We start from the raw sequence: 19,316 nt of genomic DNA, 5'->3' as shown, positions 1-19,316 counted from the left end.
GAATTAGAGATGGATATTCCACCTGTGTGTGTGGAAATTGGTGGGTAGCTTCTGTGCAGCTCTTTCGGGCAGTCTTTGCATCACACCAACACAACCAGCTTACAGTTTATGGGAAAGTTAATGGAAGGTGTCATTTATTGTCCTGTCCTATCACTTCCACGATGTTACATAATCCCAGTATTTATAATCCAGAGAGCATCTGCACCTGGGAAGCTTTCAGCTGCAGCTTCCTGGAACATAAAGTTCAGAAGTTTGGGAAAAATTTGTGTTTGAGGTTGTAAAAGCGTGCATGCTCGTATCGTAAGCTGACAGAAAACTGTGTCAACATTAGTGTTGTGTAATTCGCAGAGCTGTAAATAGCAGAATTATGGGTCCCCACATGGAGACAAGGGGAGACAAGACCCCACTTTGGGTGATACAACCCGTAATGGTACCCAGGAGGATCTTCTTTCCGAGTCTCCACTGGTGAAACCGTCTCCCAGAAAGGAATCTCGAGTGGAAACGTCCACTCTCCGCGCGCCGCGCCTCTTCCTGATAACCACTGATTGGATAAATCAGCAAATCGATGAGATTCCCCAAGGCTTTGACATTTCAAGTAGCATTTTATGTGATCAAATTTCTGAGAACGAGACCCCGGTTGCCGCGCTGACGCAGTGCTCCAAATTGACTTTGACTCAGCTGGCTGGTCGTCATCAAGATGGAAATTGGCATTCTGGTTTAAAAATGACCTTAACTGTTGGCCTGCAGGGCTGCATGCTAGCTGTGCTGTTGTTTTTTTATTCATTATTTATTTATTTGTTTTGCCTGACAGTCTGTTCTGTCGGGTACACTCTGTTTTTGGCTGAAGTTCTTTACCTTCAAGGTGAATTAAGATGTATTCGTTACACACAGAGCTGAGAGGGAGGGGAGGTGTAGCATATGGTTCAACACAACCCAGCTTCCCTCTGAATAATACATAGGGAGCTAAAAATGATGCTCTGTTAGACAATGCAGAAGACATATCTGGTGTTTGGAGAAACTTCTCTTTCAAACGAAGCCTTGCTACCGTAAGACACGAAGACGGCAATTTTACAAACTGACGTCTCCAACTCTGCTTTCCTCTTGGTTTGTTGCTGCATGGTCTGCTGCAGACGTCCAGAAGCATCTAGCAATGTTCAAGGCACATCAAACTTCTTAAGACCTTACACAAACATTTTCAGTCGGTGACCAAGCAAACCCAGGAATCATTTTCCGTGTAACTCAAAAAGCAGAAGGATCAAGTTTTCCTGCTCAGGAATCTCTCCTGTCGAGGCATCAAGAGGAAATCTGTGATGCTCTGAAGCCGAAAAACACTGTGCCGTGTTTTTACATCAGTCTTAACATCCTGGATATATCATCTTTAACCCACAGTAACAGTCTGAAGATTGACTGAACATTAAGAGTCTGATGTCCAATGAGGGCCAAGACAAATGCATTCAGAGAAAATATCTACGAATGTTAGAAATTGCAGGAAAATGCTCCTGAAATTACATCCTTAAATACAGGCAGCGGTTTCATCAGTGAAGAAAACAACAACCGTCATTTTACAGTGAAAGGTTTTACAGTGTAGTCACTGCTTTACTACTGTTACTGACAAAGACGGGATCAGAGGACAGTCCTCTTCTGGGTTTTTAGTGGACCCTGAGGGAGACGTGATAGCGACAGGTGCAGTCTAAGAGCTGGATTATTTATATCTGAGAGCGCTGTGTGTGCAGCGACATAAAGCAGCAAAGCTGAGAGCCTTTTCTCCAAGTTTGAAAAATTATGTCAATGTGGGAGTTCCAAAAACTGCAGTTCCAACAGTGTCCACTGAGGGATGGTGCCAAAAGTCCAGGAGACCCCATAGACACTAATGTTACCTGTCCATTTTCACATTAGCAGCAACATAATGACAGATGGGAACCAGACTGTCCTGGTCTGAGTCTTGGGCACTATTTTTTTTTTTCGCATTTTGAGTCAGACACTTTGTTCTCTGTGTTTCCACTCCTACACTTTATATAATTTAATCAGACACTGTCATTTTCATACCAACTGTTTGTATCTTTCTTTCTCGTCACTGACTTTGTATTCTGTACTTTGGCTAAACAAACCAGGAGGTGAAACTTTATACAACTCGATCACTTAGAAGGATAAAGATTTTGAGTTTAGTTGCCAGAAACAATCAGTGGTGCGCCTCGTGCTAGGTTGGCTGAAAAGCTAGCTTGGGCTGTTATTGCTGGGATTTAAACTATGTTTGTAACAATCCCACACATTGTTCAACTTGCAAGATTTTTTAAATCAATATTTCAATCAATGTCATCATTATGAGCCATTTTACCTATGTCATTTATGTTGTTTTGTCACTCGCACAATCACCACTAATGCTGAGTTTTGGCAAGAACCTCATGATACAGTACACATCATGATATAACAATATTGTGATATATCGTGATATTGTAGACAGTTAACTAAGAAAAAATAGTAGCTCTTCAGCGCCATGTACCGCAGTAGAGGCGAGGAAGTCATATTTTACTTCCAACTTGACTGAAATGTGGTTTTTAAAGAAAATTATCGATATTAAGAGTTGAAATATCAATATTTTATCAGAGGGCAAAGTATCATGTTAAATTGCCGTATCAGTAATTTTTCCACACCTTAATCACCACAAGGGGCCTTCTAGGTAAACAGGTGGGTAAATGCTACAGAAGAGGCACAGGTGAAGCAGTGGTCTTGGGAATAAGAAGAGTACATGGTTTTTCAACTCATATGAAGTAAGATTTATGTACCTGTAATTTTACTGGATCAATAAATGGCAAAAAAGAAGAAGAAAAAAAACACAACTCAACGATAACCTCGGATTGGACATTGGGCTCTTTCAGAAGCACCTCACTACCGCACCCCGACAGTGACTCAGCTCAGGTCAGAGTAACATTTCAACACTAGACCTTTGTCTGGCGACCAGTTTGCAGAGAAATGCAAAACATCCTAAAAGTGTGTTTACAAGCCTTGGACTAATCGGCGTCACAGTGTCAGGTTTGGGTAAATGCACAAAATACAAAACATTAGCCTTGTGATATTAATACTGTCATGTCTCTTCAGTGATGCGAGGTTTGCACCTTTTCACAGCACAAATTATGATGATTATTATTATTATTATATTTTTTGTTTTTATTATTTATTTTATTATTTTATTTGTTTATTATTTATTTTTTCTATTTTTTTTTATTTATTATTATTATTTTATCTTTAAGAAGACTCCAGTAGACTGTGAATTTTTATTGCCCTTTTGATAATCAAGTTTTTTCCAGCATTGCTCTGATTTTCAGTTTCCCTTTCTTCTAGTCCCTCCAGCGTTGCTCGTTCATTACTTTGTGAGACTTTGTTTTTGACTTGAGTTGTGTGTTTGGGTCATTTGTGCTGATAAAAATTGATCCAGAACAGAACTATGACAATCAGTCAGAAAACAAAATTGGATTTTTATTTCGGCTACTTTAAAACAGTAAAACTATGCCGCAGACAGCAGTTAGTGATGTCACTAAGACTGTTATATACCACCCATGGTTTCTGGAGCTGCCTCTGTGAAGAAATCGCTGGCCCTAAGTTTATTCCCTGTTACGCTTCAATAAGTAAATTATTAACACGGCTGCAAAATCTCCATCTGTGCGCCCCTGAGCTTCACACCACTTCCGGCAGGTGATGGCATTGTGTGGCCAACAATCTCGTCTGGACCCTGGTAGTGTTAGTCATTTGCTCTGCCCATCGGGTTTAAAGATTTCCATCCTCTCCTCCCCCAGTCCATCTATCCATCCATCTGCTGGTTGTTTTTTCAGAGCTCGTGTCATATCCTTGGCAGTGCTGACAGTCCCTGAGTCCTAGTGCATTGGTAGCTGGCACTCAGACCTACACACACGTACACACACATACACACACATACACACACTGTCTCCTCTATTGGCTTTATTTGTAGTGAAGGTCACCAATGTGTGTGTTTGTGCCTTTTCTTAACAGGCATGTGCATCCTTATCTTTACTCCTACGCAACAATCCTTCAACACACTTTTTATGTGTATTTTGGAATTAATGTAAATCGATACGTGTCCTTTCAAGCATAGCAAAAGAGGAGTGTTTACTTTAAATGTCTACGGGTTTTTCAGGCCAGCTGGCCTTTAAAACTTTAAAAGAAAGCAGACACACACACATACAGAAATCTAATCTAATAAAAGGCTGTTTCTCCCCCTAGTGTGCGTGTGTGTGCTTTAAAGAGCAATTGCAGGAAATGAACAGTGATCAAGGACAACATCAGGACACTGGGAAGTCACGGCGTTATATCAAATATACAAGTGGCATGTGTGTGTGTGTGAGACTGGATGTGAGTCTGGGTCCGACCGAAGACCTATCTGCTTGTAAATCAGCGCAGGTTTCAATATCAATGGAGCAGTTTAAGTGCTATTGATCTTTAGTAATAGCTGCACCGTAAATTATATGCAGTATAATAAAGGCAGTCGGATTGAGTTTGACCCTCCAGATCAGAGGCTCTGGACTTGTAACAGGAGCAGGTATTGGAAAAGCAAGTGGTGGTTCAATTTTGATCAAAATATAATTTGACTCCAGGTAAAAACATGTTAAATGACATGGAATGCAAATAATGGTGTTCAATTCATCAGAATGGCTGGCAACAAGGGACAAAACAGAGCATCAAGGTCCAAATCCAGACTAGGACCCCCTTTTTATGGATGTCTGGCTGATGCTATGGCCGCTCCTCAAACATATTAATCAGATTCTGTCACGGACGCACAAGCCAACTTGATTTCCAGAATCGAGTTAGCCTCCAAATGATGGTTAGTTACCTGCCAAAGTGGCTGGCAAAGTAAAACCAACTTATGGTACAAGCTTGGGCCAGAGCGGACCAGTATTTGCATGGTGGCTGCTCTCCCACCTTGGTTGCACTCATTCACACAACCTCATTTGGTAACCTCCCAGTAGCAGCCCCAGTTTTGCAATTCTGGCCACTGAGCAGCTCAATTGGAGCAATTGGGGAGAGGGGGGGGTTCAGTGCCTCTTCCAAGGGCACTTCAGCAGTAGCTGCTGAGGAACAGGACAACATTACTCATTCAGTTAAGCCAGCCTGCCCCCACCTCCCCCTCAACCCAACCGCACTCCAGGCCTGCATCTCTAACCTCCGGGAAAGCAAGATCCCTCATCTACGTATTTGCAGGCAGCACTTGAGTTAAATGGTATTACGAGCGCGAGTGTAACCCACGCGTGAGCTGATGACTTAATGGGCTGTACGGGGAAATACATTATATTTTGGTGACAGTGAAGTTTGTCGGAGCTGCCAGCGTAACAGCTGCACAAATTGAGAAGTGGGCGCCCAAAAGAGCTTATTCCTGGTACGGTGGAGCCCTCTGAAAACATCTGCACGCATGCTCTGCCCTATTTATAAAAACATGGCAGATTGGCTGTGATAGATGAGGGGCACAACAAGTCTCTGAGGCTGCCAAATGCTTCTGATGCTTCAAGGTTGTAACTATAGACTGTGTAAAACCATGGACAGCTACACACAGTGAGGACAACATTTACAGAGGAGTTTGGTCTCTACAGTGATTGTTTTTTTACACAAGTTTAATCTGATTTATTCAAGGGACCTGTCAAACGAGTCGAGTGCAGAAGCCTGGAGGGTTTTCAATCGACCCATACAAAGACCTGAACTTAACTTTGATGATGCTTGTGATGCTCATTCGAAAAGCTATACTTGAATAATCCCAGTGGGGGGTATTCAGTTTTGTGCTTTGGTTAAAGGCAAGGAGTAGGAAATCATCTGGCACTTCCCTAGCAACCAGCCCAATTTGAAAATCTTGGTTCATACCAGGACTTAAACCAGTAACTCTCAAGTTGCCAAGCCAAGTCCAAATGGACTGAACCACTGCTGCCCCACCTGTTTGTCTATCCCTCAAATAATCTTTCTCCCTATACCGCTGCCAGAATAAAAAGCCTACGAAAGCAATAACGATTATGTACTTTTTAAAGTTTGGGGAGACAGAGTTTTTGACCTATATTGCAGACAGCCACCAGGGGGTGCAGTTTTGGTGGTGACCTCACTTAGCTGTAATCCATACAACAATAACCGTCTGGCAATATTTAAAGATTTTAAACCCATAGTTGGCAGTGGAGTCCAGTTATTTCTCCATATTCTGTATCAGTGGGAAGCTTTTTGTAGACCCCAGGGGGCGGATCCATAAGTGTGCAACACCAGGTAAAATACTTCAACACTCATCAAGGTAAAGTTTTTTAACCTCATGAGAAAAATAAATAATAGGGCCAAATTTTTTTAGAATGCAAAGGCGGAAATAAAGTAGAGGTGTCCCAGTCTGATATTGATATCGGATATCGGTCCGATATCAGCAAAAACAAGTATCGGTATCGTATCAAAATGCATCTAAAATCTCTGATATAAGCAGTTTCTGTTCCCCATTGGTTAATAATGAATGGGTCAGTTTTTCCTCATACTGTTGCTGATTACTGTTCTTTGTTTGAATAATATCACTTAATCAAGCCTTTTCTAACATGACAGACACACTACAAAATAAGTTAAAAAAAGTATGTATGTTTAATGCTGATATCGTATCGTATTAATATTGGTATCGCCCAATACTCAATGCTGCAGTATTGGTATCGTATGGGAAGTGAAAATGTAATATCAGGACATCCCTAAAATAAATCGAAACAGTTTGGTCTATGGAGGATGCTCTGCTGCTGCCGCCTGTGATTAACTAACTGGGACTGCTAGCATCAAGTGAACAATACAATTTATCAGCAATAATTAGAAAAAGCTCAAGGATGCCTTTAGGATGCCGTTGTTTGTAGTATTTGACAATTTTAAAGATGGATTTTTTGTTTGTTGAAACTATCATCAAACAGTTTATTAGCAGTTGTTACAAGCGGTGCACAAAAGATTAACAGGAACTTTTGGATAGAACATCTTCAAAGGACCACTGTTATGTGAAAGAGTTTAATTCTACAGGACTTCATAGGTAGAAAACCATTCATATCTGTCATCAGTTGTAGCCATCCTGCACTGTTAGCTAAAGTTAAGAATATAAGGAATTTTCTCCCATCAAATAAAGAGATTCTCTTTGTAACCAGCATACAAGCAGTTAAAAAAACAAACACTGCAGTTACATGAGGTAAAATTCCTCCTGAGCTAAAGAAAAACCCTCTGGGAACACACATCTCCATTCTCATTATTTATGCAGATGACTCAGTTTTTGTTCTCCCAAGCCAAACTTCAAAACTTAACATTTCATCTTACAAGAACTAAAAGTTATTTTTCAGGCAAGTGTTCATCAACTCATTGGAGAAACTCCAGAAGCTGATCTGTGGATGTTTTTCAAGTGCATCCTTACCCAGAATGCTACATGGTTGAGCGTTGCAATGAGCTAATTCAAAGCGAGCTCAGTGAACATATGCAAATAAAACATTAGGTGTTTACTATGCTGAGGGAGTAGAGCTAAGAAACACTTAGAATATTTAATGGTGTTGATCATACCCCCTGGACGGCTGCAGAGCAGCCTGAACTTTGATTTTATAGAAGCTGAGGACTTTCTGTGCAGTCCTGAAATATATTTTAAAGTTTTACATGAACTGGACGGACTCGGTGTTCTAACAGGGAAAGCAAGGTCGGCGAGGGAGCCTTCAACTTTCCTTCCAGCTTTCTCATACTTTACCTCGTACTTTCTCAACCGTTTTATTCACTCTGCAACACCCACACGCAAACACATGCACACATCCACATTTACACACACACACACACACACACACACACACACACACACACACACACACACACACACACACACACACACACCTGGAGCGCACGATCAGTTCCAAGTCCAGCAGTCAGTCACCTGTTTTGTCCACATCAGTCAATTTTACAGGTAATTAGCTGTTCCTTGCAGAAAGGCCACTTTCATTACACAGTAGCTGATGTGTGTGTTTTTTCTTATGTGTGTGTGTGTGTGTGTGTGTGAGTGTGTGAAGGCAGTCAGGGGTGTGCTTTCATTTGATGAGTGCAACAAAGTTAAATTTCCTACTTTTAACACTTCCTGTGTGTGTATGTGTGTGTGAGTGAGTGTGTGCTTCTCATCTACCTTTGTTTAAAGGTCTAATAGCTAGCGGGGCTCTCGTTGGCCTTCTGAAGGTTAACTCACAGTATTTAGTCAGTGTGTGTGTGTGTGTGTGTGTGTGTGTGTGTGTGTGTGTGTGTGTGTGTGTGTGAGGGAGAAGAGCTCCCCACCTCTACCTGTAATGAAGTGGAAGAAGGTAAACTGAGCCAGCTGTGCCAGTCCCCATCTGAGAAACACATACCCACATTCAGGGAAATACTCTTATTTGCTTCCTCAGTGGGAGTTTGATGAAAACTTTGAGATCAATTTCTTGACTGTGCTGCCTGCGGAAATGAGTGTGAGGAGAGTAAAGTTTAGCCGAGACTAGAAAACAGGGATAAAACCAACTAGCTTCACATCACATTAGCTTTCATACACAGAGAAATGAGCAGGGTCTGATCATACTGATAGGAAACCCCAACAACAGAGAGGTCTGTCTCACCCTGTCCTGGTTCTGTTTCCCATAACCACCCATTAACCATTCACTATCCCACTTATTACCCACCAACTAGCAAAAGATGCTAACACTTTTGCACAATATAAAAATATTGTTTTAATAATTTGAAATGACAGACGTATAGAGAATTAAAAAGATAGTGCCAGTGTTTCTGTAACTTTGAGTAGTATCTCGTGTGAAAGTATCCATACTGATTAGCCCTCCTCCTAAATAAGCAAAGCTAACATTTTAACCACATTCTTGTTTTTCTTTTCATATCTATCCTGTCCTCCTCATGTTACATGTCACTGTCTTTTTAAGTTTCTTGTAAGGGATGAAACTGAAATGTAATTTTCTAATGGGGATCAATAAAGTATTTCTGATTCTGATATTGTTTACCAGCATGATGCTAACAGAAACTAGCAGTTTGGCAGCAGTCGTCTGTTTGGTCCAGATGCTCTCCTGAAATAAATAAAAGTAAAATTGCATCCCCTGTAACATATTGTAAATATATTGTTTTATATATTTTCATTCTGATTTTCTGTTCTTGTTTCATATCCATCAGTGTGAAGAGACTTATATTACCTGTACAAGCCACCAGGGGGCGACTGAATATTTAGGTTTCATATATAGTTGTGTCCATTAGCAGGAGAAAGGCCTTCTGAAGATATTTAGAGCTTAGACTATGACTGTTTTCCAAACCCACTACCACACTGCCGACTATTTTGGCTGAAATTTAGTCTGTAGGGGTCAGTATGTAAAAACTTGCAAAATCAGTACAGCTTCTTGTTCCTGCACATTTCCCTCATTTGGAGCATGCTATAGGAGTAGCTAGCTTGCTTTGTGTTAGCAAGCATCATTCAAGTATTTCTATCAGCAGACTGAGACGGGAGGACAATGCTTGTAATGAATTAGGCAGCACGTTAGAGAATGTTCCAAACAGCGTGTCAAGGCTGGTGGTCATGAAAACACACATTTCTCATATTTTTCCATCTTTTCGTTGATTCTTTTCAAAGGCTTGACTAAAGGCAGAGTTAATTAACTTCCATCCACCTGTCAGTCAATACAAGGCTAACAATTAATGCGTCTTCACAACGAGTCCTTTCATTATTTCTTTGTCTTCTCGGGCCGCGTGCACCCACTGAATTCATTTCTTGGATCTCGCCTGAGGCCACATATTGAATGCCGGGCTGTGAGTGCGTGTGTTGGGAGTGTTCTGAATGTTTTATTCGTGCTATCTGCATTTTGCGGTGTTTCCCCCAACAACTCAGAGTGAACATGTTTAATTAGTTTAGCCACTATTTACTCCAGAAAAGACTGCCCTCTGGCTGTGTTTGCAAAGTAGAGCAGAGCGCCGTCTCCGTGCAAACATCAGGTTGGGATGTCTGACACATATACTGTGTTTTCTATCAGCTGAGGCCTCCAGGTGCTGGAGCTTATAGACTGTTTAACACAAGTATTAAAAGTATCTTATCTTGCATCAGCTGGTCAAGCCCATAGGCTGTGTTATGCTTGATGACATCACCCATTGGTTTCAGAGGGGATGATATGGAGCCTGGGGATGGAAGATGACATGTTTGGAAGGCTGAATGGAAATACCTCAGGGCTGACCAAGCAACTCGAAGAGATGTGGAGTCAGGAGACTTAAAAAAAAAAAAGCAAAAATGAGGCATACAGTCAATGGGGATTTCAATACGGGCTTTATTAGGGAAGGCATGTTCAAAGTCAGGCCTGGAATCATCTTTAATGTCAAGATCACAAACAAAACCAAAGTTAATCTAGTAACTAGTGCTGCCAGGCGATTAAAAAAAAAATCAGATTAATTACAGAGTTTGAAATTAAATAATCTAATTAATCTGTATCTTATTTCCTAATGTCACTTTAACTGCTGCTGTCATAATCCCCATTGATGCTGCCATAACTATTTTTATTATTATAACTATCATTACTATTATTGCTATTATTGTTATTATTATTATTATTATTATTATTATTATTATTATTATATTTATCACTAATATTGTCACTATTATTACTATTATTATTATTATTATTATTATTATTATTATTATTATTATTATTATTGCCAGTATTTTCATTATTTTATTATTATCATTATTATTGCTATTGTTTGTATTTATTTTGTATTTTGCTGTATAGAACCTGTGTTGTTATTTATCTTCTTTCTACTCTTATCTATTCTGCACGTCTTTTTTTGTACTACGGTGTTACTTGCTGCTGGAATCTGAATTTCCTGAGGGAACCCTCCCAAAGGATTAATAAAGTTCTTATCTAATCTATCTAATCTAATCTAATCTAATCTAATCTAATCTAATCTAATCTAATCTAATCACATTTTAATCTCATATCTGCTTAAGGTCCCCAAATAAAGAATCTGAATTCTAGGACGTTACAAAATTGTAGCGCAAGACTAATCAAATGATTAAACAAAGAAGAGGAGATTGGTAAATCCACATTTTATCAGTGATTGAAAAAAACTCTATTCAGGGCATCTTCTCCAAAAAAAATCTAAAAACTTGATCGCCTCACTCCCAATCGTCATAACCATTCCTGTTGTCGCCTTGACTTAGTTTGGTTGGATTAGCGGCACAGAGTGTTGTGCCACTGCCATGAACAATTTGATCACAACCGTTTACTGCGTCTATAGAAGTAAGTTATGTTTTTCCAGCAGGGGGAGGTGGGGTCTGGTGGAGCTTGTCAATCAAAATCATGCTCATAAAGTACTGTATGTGAGAGCAATGTGCTCTTTGGATGAGAGCTCAGCATGGATATGAGACGAAGAGCAACTGTGGCCGCGTGTTCAGTCCAACAAGCTGTATGACTGACAGACGGCTGGAGTCACAGACTGAGGAGTTCCTGCTCTTCCCCCTCCGTTGATCAGTCTCTCTTCATTCATGTTGGGCTGTAAAACCTCAAACCTGTTGAGTCCTGGTCTGGCTCTGTCGTAGTACAGACTAAATACCATCTGGTTTTGACATGGTTTGCTTTATTTTGAAAGTCACTGGGTGTTTTTAGGTAATTTCGTGCACAACGTCCTGTCCTGTTTGGCCTTTCCGTAGGGATGGGCAAGTACTTAGACCAGGTATCGGTATTGGTATTGGTTCTCTTGAACGCTGCTGATTCTCAAGGCACGAAAATCTTACCTTGACCAAGTCCTCCTTTCCAGAAGTTGCTGCTTCTTGCTGTGGTTGAATGAACCAGAAAACAACCGAATAAACTAAGAAAAAGTTGTTGTTTTTTTTTTTTTGGACATAATGGCAGAGTGACCGTACTGTCTTGAATCAAAATGATCTGTCACTGTTAAATTTTATGCATCAAAAGTGCTAGTAGTACTCCAAAGAGAGTTTCTGTTCTAGTATCGGTCTGAAAAAACGTGGTATTGAACATCCCTGGTCTCCCCCTTGGTGAACTGACACACCATAGCACCAGCATCCAGCAAACATTGGATGGTTTGGTCTTAGCTGCACCCTGCGAGACCAGAAACACAGTCAGACTGTAACAGAGTGGATCCAGTGTAAGTCGATAAATTGGCTTTTGAAGGGAAGATGCATCTTGTGCATTTCATCCGTAAAGCTCTGTACATTCTGCGGGAACTTGACAACTCAAAGACGTTTTTAAAAGAATTCATTTGTCATGATGTGAAAATGTGAGAGTTAAAAAACACATTAGAGGACACCAGACCAGATTTAAAGCCATGAAACGATGCAAAAGTTATGCTTGAAATCAGAAACATTTAGGGCTGAAATCCAGATCCTGATACTACTATAAAAACATCCTGGCATATTTCCCCCACATCGCCCCCTAATGGGAAACATTTTCCTTGGTCAGAAGCAGAGTTTGCTGATGTTTACGCAGCAGGAAACTCTGCAGAAAACTGACCACTGACACAGTATGTGTTAAATGTGATCATAATCCACTCAAGGATATTCTTTTTTGGCCGTCAGAATCTGTTACGGGGGATTTTCTGGTGGGGTATCTGAGCTCCAGGATGTGTCTTTGTAAAGTAGATCATGGACCAGATGGGGGCTGTGAAATGTCCTGTAGGGGCTGACAGTGCACCTGCAGATGCATGTTGAAAAACACCAAATTGCAATTATAAGAATAGCATCCAAAAGATTTTTGGGGTTTAAACTAAAAGGTTAATGAGCTGCAGACTGAGCTGGGCAAATTTAATTATTTCCAAGAACTATTGGCACTGCCAGGCTCGTGCTTCACAGAAACCAATGAACGCTGCCAGTAAAGCTGTACGCCCTGTAAGTAAATGGTGTTGTAAAGTTAAACACGCTGAATGAAATTACACGGTGAAGAACGGCTACAAGGAGAGCTGAATTTACTTAAGCATCCGAGGTGTTTCAGGGACACATGCCGCTTCCTCTGAGCTGCAATTACTGATACAGCAGCCTTCTCAAAACCTCAGGGAAGAAATTATAGACAGGCGAGGTGTGTGTGAGGATGCTTTGGCCTGCAGTGGATGCGTACCTGGGGAGGTGAAGGCAGAGTGAACTGCAGAGTGGGGATTTTTTTTTTTTTCTAAGCCGAGAGAAACATGATGGTGTTGAACTTGGCTCTTGGGAGGCTCCAGGGTCCAAATCACCGTGCAGCTGTAATAATTACACACTAAAGCACACACAAACACACACTCGCACCGGCCTGCAAAGCATCACTTACTGCTAAGAATAGCTTATGGGGAGAAATGTGTGGAGACATTAGCATGTTATGTATTCATACACACACATATATATACAGGGACAAACAATAACACATGTTTGCCTTGGGCGAATTTTCTGCACCCTGGCCCCAAATCACCGCTCAGGGCAGCTCATACACACACATTCACACACATTTTTCCAGTCTTAACAGTGACTGATGCTTCACCTCACCACCTGCCATTCTGCCTTAGCACACTGTGCCTCAGGGCGGCTTAGTGTGTGTGTGTGACTGTTATTTCCCATGTTTCCCCAACCTTGACACAAGAAGTCCTTGGTCTGCTTCATGTTGGACACACTATTGCAATGTAGTTTGAAGCTTAGTGTACCGCAAGTGTGTGTGTGTAAGTGTGTGTGTTGCATATGTACAATGAGGGAAATAAGTATTGAATGTATCAACTTTTTTCTCATCACATTTATTTCCAAAGATGCAATTCAAACTAAATTTCTCCCAGACATTGGTGTTAACTCCAATAATCCACGCATGAAAAGAAATCACAACGTTCAGGTCCATAAATAATGATTATGGTGAATTAAGTACGATAACACAGGAAAAAAGTATTGACCACGCTAACTGAGACTCATCTAATACTGAGTGGAGAAGCCTTTGTTTGCAGTGACAGCTTCCAGAAGCTTCTTGTATGTTTGAACTAATGGCCCACACTGCTCAGGTGTGATTTTGGCCCATTCCTCTGCACAGATTGTCTTTAAATCTGGAATATTCTTTGGTGCCCTCTGGTGAACCCTTTTCTTTACTTCTTTCCACAAATGTTCAGTTGGATTGAAGTCAGGTGATTGACTAGGCCGTTCTAACAGATTGATTTTCTTTTTCTGAAACCATTTGAGAGTCAACTTTGCCGTGTGCTTTGGATGGTTGTCCTGCTGGAAGGTCCAGCCACGTCTCATCTTCATCATCTTCATCATCCTGGTGGATGGCAGCAGATTCAGATCAAGAATTTCCCCATACATGGCTCCATTCATTGCTCCGTCAGTTATATGAAGTTTGCCAACACCATGAGATGAGAAACAACCCCATGCCATGATGCTTCACCTCCAAACTTCACTGTTGGTGTAGTGGTTTTTGGCTGATGTGCAGAGCCATTTCTCCTCCAAACATGGTCTGTAGTATGACAGCCCAAAAGTTCAGTTTTGGTCTCATCTGACCAGACAACATTCTCCCAGTATTCTACAGGCTTGTCAAGATGCTGTTTAGCAAACTTTAAACCAGCTTCAACATGCCTTTTCTTGAGGAATGGAGTCTTGCGGGCTGAGCGTCCATAGAGGCCATGGCGGTGGAGTGCATTGCCTGTTGTTTTCTCTGTAACAATTGTACCTGCTGCCTCCAAGTCTTTCTGGAGCACTTTCAGGGTGGTCCTTGGCTGGTTGAGTCCTCTCCTGACTATCTTTCTGACTCCCTGGTCAGAAATCTTCAAGGAGCTCCTGTGCGTGGCCTGTTGATGGTAAGGTGGTGCTTCTTCCACTTGTGAATAATGGCCCCAACGGTGCTGACTGGAATATTCAGGTGCTTTGATATAAGTCTGTAACCAGTTCCATTCTGATGCTGAGCAACAATCAGGTTGTGAATGTCTTCAGAGAGCTCTTTGCCTTTACCCATCATGAGGTGTGTGCTATTTAACTGCTTGGTGAAAAAAACACCTTTTTTATAGGACCATCAATTTGCTCTAGCCCAGCTGATGTTGGTTTGCACTAATTGGAAGTTCAAGTAATAATTACTGACAGATTTCAGGTGGTATGGAGCATTTCCTGTCCAAAGTATACAGCCTTTCCATGGTGTGTTCAATACTTTTTTCCTGTGTTATCGTACTTAATTCACCATAATCATTATTTATGGACCTGAACGTTGTGATTTCTCTTCATGTGTGGATTATTTGAGTTAATTCCAATGTCTGGGAGAAATTTTGTTTAAATCTCAGCTTTAGAAATAAATGTGATGAGAAAAAAGTTGATGCGTTCAATATGTATTTCCCCCACTGTATAGTCATTCAAATGCAAATCAAACAGCTCCATACTGTCTCTGCTGAAAATAGGCGCCTGTATATAAAAACACGCAGACCTGCAAAGCATCTTACTCACACATTTATTCATACCTGATGATTTTTCCGAGGTATCTGAATGGATTCAAACTGTTTCTGCCGCTGAAATGAGTTGCACTCTGTGAGCGAGCATTTCCACTTCAGAAAGTGTGTGCAGCTGTGTGGGCACCGGCTATTTAACTGCTATTTCTTAACACTCATGTTCCAGTGCAAGATAAAGAAGCCCAACCCTGCTACGCTGGTTTTTACACCACGAACGAATGATTTTATGGGTGAAATATTTGATGTAAGCTGCCTTGAAGTCTTCTTGTATAATAAAGCAGTTAAACTATGAAACTTGATGAATTTGGCCTTGGTCGGCAAAGCGTATTTACAGTCATCTCGCACAACATGGTGCTGCAACACAGAATAACTGAATGAGCACACATTTGAAAGTATAAAACACACACGCTCCGAGCAGAGAAAGCATGCCTCAGCAACACCAGAGCTCTTCCCTTTCATTCCTTGGTGTTCAGGGCTGGGTGCCCATTACTGAGATCACACAGTACCCCCTGGTTAGTTCAAATACAGCACGGTGCTGCCATTTGGACCATCCAACAAGCAGCTTTAAGTCATCCTGATTAAACCCAGACAGAGGATATTCACGGTATTATTTATCTCTTTGTTAATATTCCAACACATCAGTTTGTTTGATCATGAGGACGTGCTGTGTGTGTGTTCAACATGTCCGCTTGTGAAAACATCTGCAAACGTGATAAGAAAGATTTCACCGTCAATAATTCTCCAGCAGTAAATCAGGATTCTACAGCCTTGCTATGCAGGGTTTTTTTGTCATTCAGCAAGCACTAAACCCTCAGATTGATGACCTGAATTTAAGGTAGCTTTAGTCAGGGAATCACCAGAGTAGATGCAACTGATCCTGAAGGTGCAATAAACGAGTGTAGCTGGTTTGAGTAGCTATTAATCCAGTAGCTGTCCAGATCAGTGGTTCCCAACTTCTCTGGCTTTGGGACGAACCATGACCCAGACTGAGGAAAATTTAAACATCTTCATGTTACAGGTAAAGTGTGCAGTTTGAAGCTACAGGATATCACAGTCAGCTTCATTTGAAACTCAGAGGATCTAACGTAGTCTTTGTCATACTCTCATTCAGGTATTCTCAGTTAGCAGGTGGCAAAAAAGCAGGGACAAAGCCAGGATTTCAGTTCTGGGTGGGCCTTAAGTTACAAAAGCTTGTAGATCATTAATTTAACTAGTAAAAATGACTGACAAAATACCAATGTGACTGTGTGTGGTTTTAAAGCAGATTTGGTTGCTTTTTTGATTTTGCTTTTTTTTAAATCAGCATTTTTTTTGCACTGTAAGCTATAAGATCAAGGATATTAAACACTGTAAATAAAATAAACAAATAAAAATCTACAACCTTTCCCAAACTAATGCTCTGGTCCTGCCCACTTGAAGCTGTTTGTTTCATAACATTTGAATTTTTCTTTTGCACAGGCTAAAAATTATGGCGAACTTTACATGGACAGAGCATCTAATGTGAACAAAATGAACGTGAAGTGACAAATTTTTACCACGCTCTTTTTATTTTTATTTATTTTTATTTATTTATTTTTTTTTAATTTTTCCATTTTATTTCATTTTAGCAGTCACAATCAAGAACAAGGGAGATAACATCAATAATAATAATAAAAAAACACAAAGAAAACATAATGTGTACATTTTTAAAGAAAAAACACGCACACAAGACGAGAAAAAAGAAAAGAAAAACACAAAAAAAGGAAAACAAAATGCTCTTTTTAAACAGATTGAAGAAGATATCAAAAATAAAAGTTTATGGTGGGCCTGGGACCCTGGGGCCCACCCATAACGCTGCCCCTGCTCTGCTATAACAAAAGCTCAGCCTTTTTCTTTCTTCTTTTTTTTGTTCTGAAATCAGGTCTGCGCCCCACTTTTGGTCGGTTGAGATTCTCTGGTTTAGAGAAAGTATAACACAGTAAATCTGGATTTTTAGCATGAATACAGTGACTGTGAAAGCAGAGCTGTTTGTTACTTCTGAGAGAAAAGAAGAAGAAGATTTGTCAAACTGGTGCTGCAATCGGAAAAAATAACTGGACCAAGATTGGGAATTTGGCTGAAAGCTGAAATGGTGTTGCTCAATGCTGTATGTTGCTTTGGACAAAAGCGTTTGTGAAGTGAAATTGTAAATTTGTAAAATTGCGAAATAAAGTTTTGTAGATTCCCTGTGGAATTGATCAAACCAAAGATGTCTGCACCCAATTTTACTGTGATCCTCTTCATGGATTTAATCAAGGCTTTGGAAAACCAAAAACAGGATGTAGTCTTTTAAATGACAAGAGGAAGGTTTTTGACACTGTGCTGCTGGTACAGTCTTTGACTGTCGGTGCAGAATGTTGAGGTATTCTCACTGAGCACATGATAACAAACTGTGCGGGTCATCATATGTACTGTCAACCAGCGGGTGTCAATTAGCATCACAAGGCGCTAACACCACCAAAGAGTGTGAATAGTCCTCTTCAAAATAAAAGCACAGATTTTTTTTTTCTAAAATCAGGTCTGGGACCCACTTTTTGGTCGGTTTAGAATCACTGGTCTAGATAAAGTATAACATAGCTGTGGCGTGGCATGGAGATTTTTTTTGAGGAAGCCAAGTGAGACAAAGCCTCTTATCTGTATTTTTTTTAGGGAGTGGGGTACATAAAAGGCTATGTTGCAGTTTGTATCGCTATTTCATGTAACGGACCTGTTAGAGTGCCCAGAGAGCGCTCGTTTTACTTACTTTGAACACCGACACACGCCCTTTAGCTCTCCCACCCTCACTCACTTATTCACACACGTACATTGTCCTCTTGACTTAGCTTAAACATCGTATTAATTAATTCAACCGCCCACTTAAACACACAACCGGCCGCTTCATGCACACTGCTAATGTGCTAACCTCCCTGATTTCATTCAGTGGCTCGAGGATGACGATACTGTGATTTGATTGGTTTGAGGCCAAAGACGGGGTGGCTTCCCTTGACACGGTCTTGGCCAATCACAGATGAGCAGTGTCATGACCACGGCCTCATCTGATTGGTTAATCATTCTGTTTTTTTTTCACCAAGGGATGCCAACTCAGCTTGGCTTCCTTGCGGACAACAGCGTGCAGTATCGGATTTTCACCACGCATTCGCCACAGAACATTTAGGAGGGCGCTGTTTTACACTTTGTAAAATGCTCAATAAGTCGAGGAGAGGAATAAGGAAGAGATGACGGTGACAAAACACAGAAGAAGTATCGAAACTGTTAAAAAGGAATATTTTCATTAAATCACAGTGACAGTCTAAAAAAAGAGAGGAAGCATGGCTTCCCTTGGCCTCTGGGAGAAAACGCCACTGTAACATAGTAAGTACAGTATGTTCACACTGATGACTTCTCCTGAAGATCTGTTGCTACAAGAATTGGTGTCCCCCAGGGTTCAGTTGTCGGACTACTGTTCTTTAAAACTCATTTAAAAGCAGCTGTAATTTCCCACATAGTGCAGATAATTGTGAAATTTCAAGAGAATTGTTCACATGATGATGCAAACATGAAATTTGGCACAAATACTCTCTGAGAGCCGCTCTTTTAAAATAAAACATTAGACATATGAAAATTCAAGATGTGTCCATTTATCAAGATGGCCGACAATTCTATCAAACATTTATTATTTCAATAGTTCAAATGGTATTACAAACATGAAATTTGGCACAGATATTCATGATATTCTCTTTCGACATATAAAATCAGACATTTGGAAGTTAAAGCTGGCAGCCATTTTTTTAAAGATGGCCGCCATTTCTATTGTACTCACGTTTTTTAAATTGTTCAAATTGTAAATGGAAAACATGTCAAGTGCCCCCTCATCCACACGAACAACTGTTCTTGATCTATCG

General features: G+C 40.6%; 1 protein-coding gene across 1 annotated transcript in view; it reads left to right on the top strand.

Moving 5' to 3' along the window:
- LOC141802568 (zeta-sarcoglycan-like) overlaps positions 1-19,316 on the top strand; it is a 602,901-nt gene that overhangs the window by 862 nt on the left and 582,723 nt on the right. The gene's annotated exons all lie outside the window — the stretch shown is intronic.

Source organism: Halichoeres trimaculatus, unplaced genomic scaffold (assembly GCF_033239565.1).
Source record: "Halichoeres trimaculatus isolate MK-OKI-2021-1 unplaced genomic scaffold, fHalTri1.1 fHalTri1_scaffold_2, whole genome shotgun sequence".
Taxonomy (NCBI): Eukaryota; Metazoa; Chordata; class Actinopteri; order Labriformes; family Labridae; genus Halichoeres; species Halichoeres trimaculatus.
The sequence above is the reverse complement of the archived record's forward strand: the minus strand, read 5'-3'. Positions and strand labels throughout refer to the sequence as shown.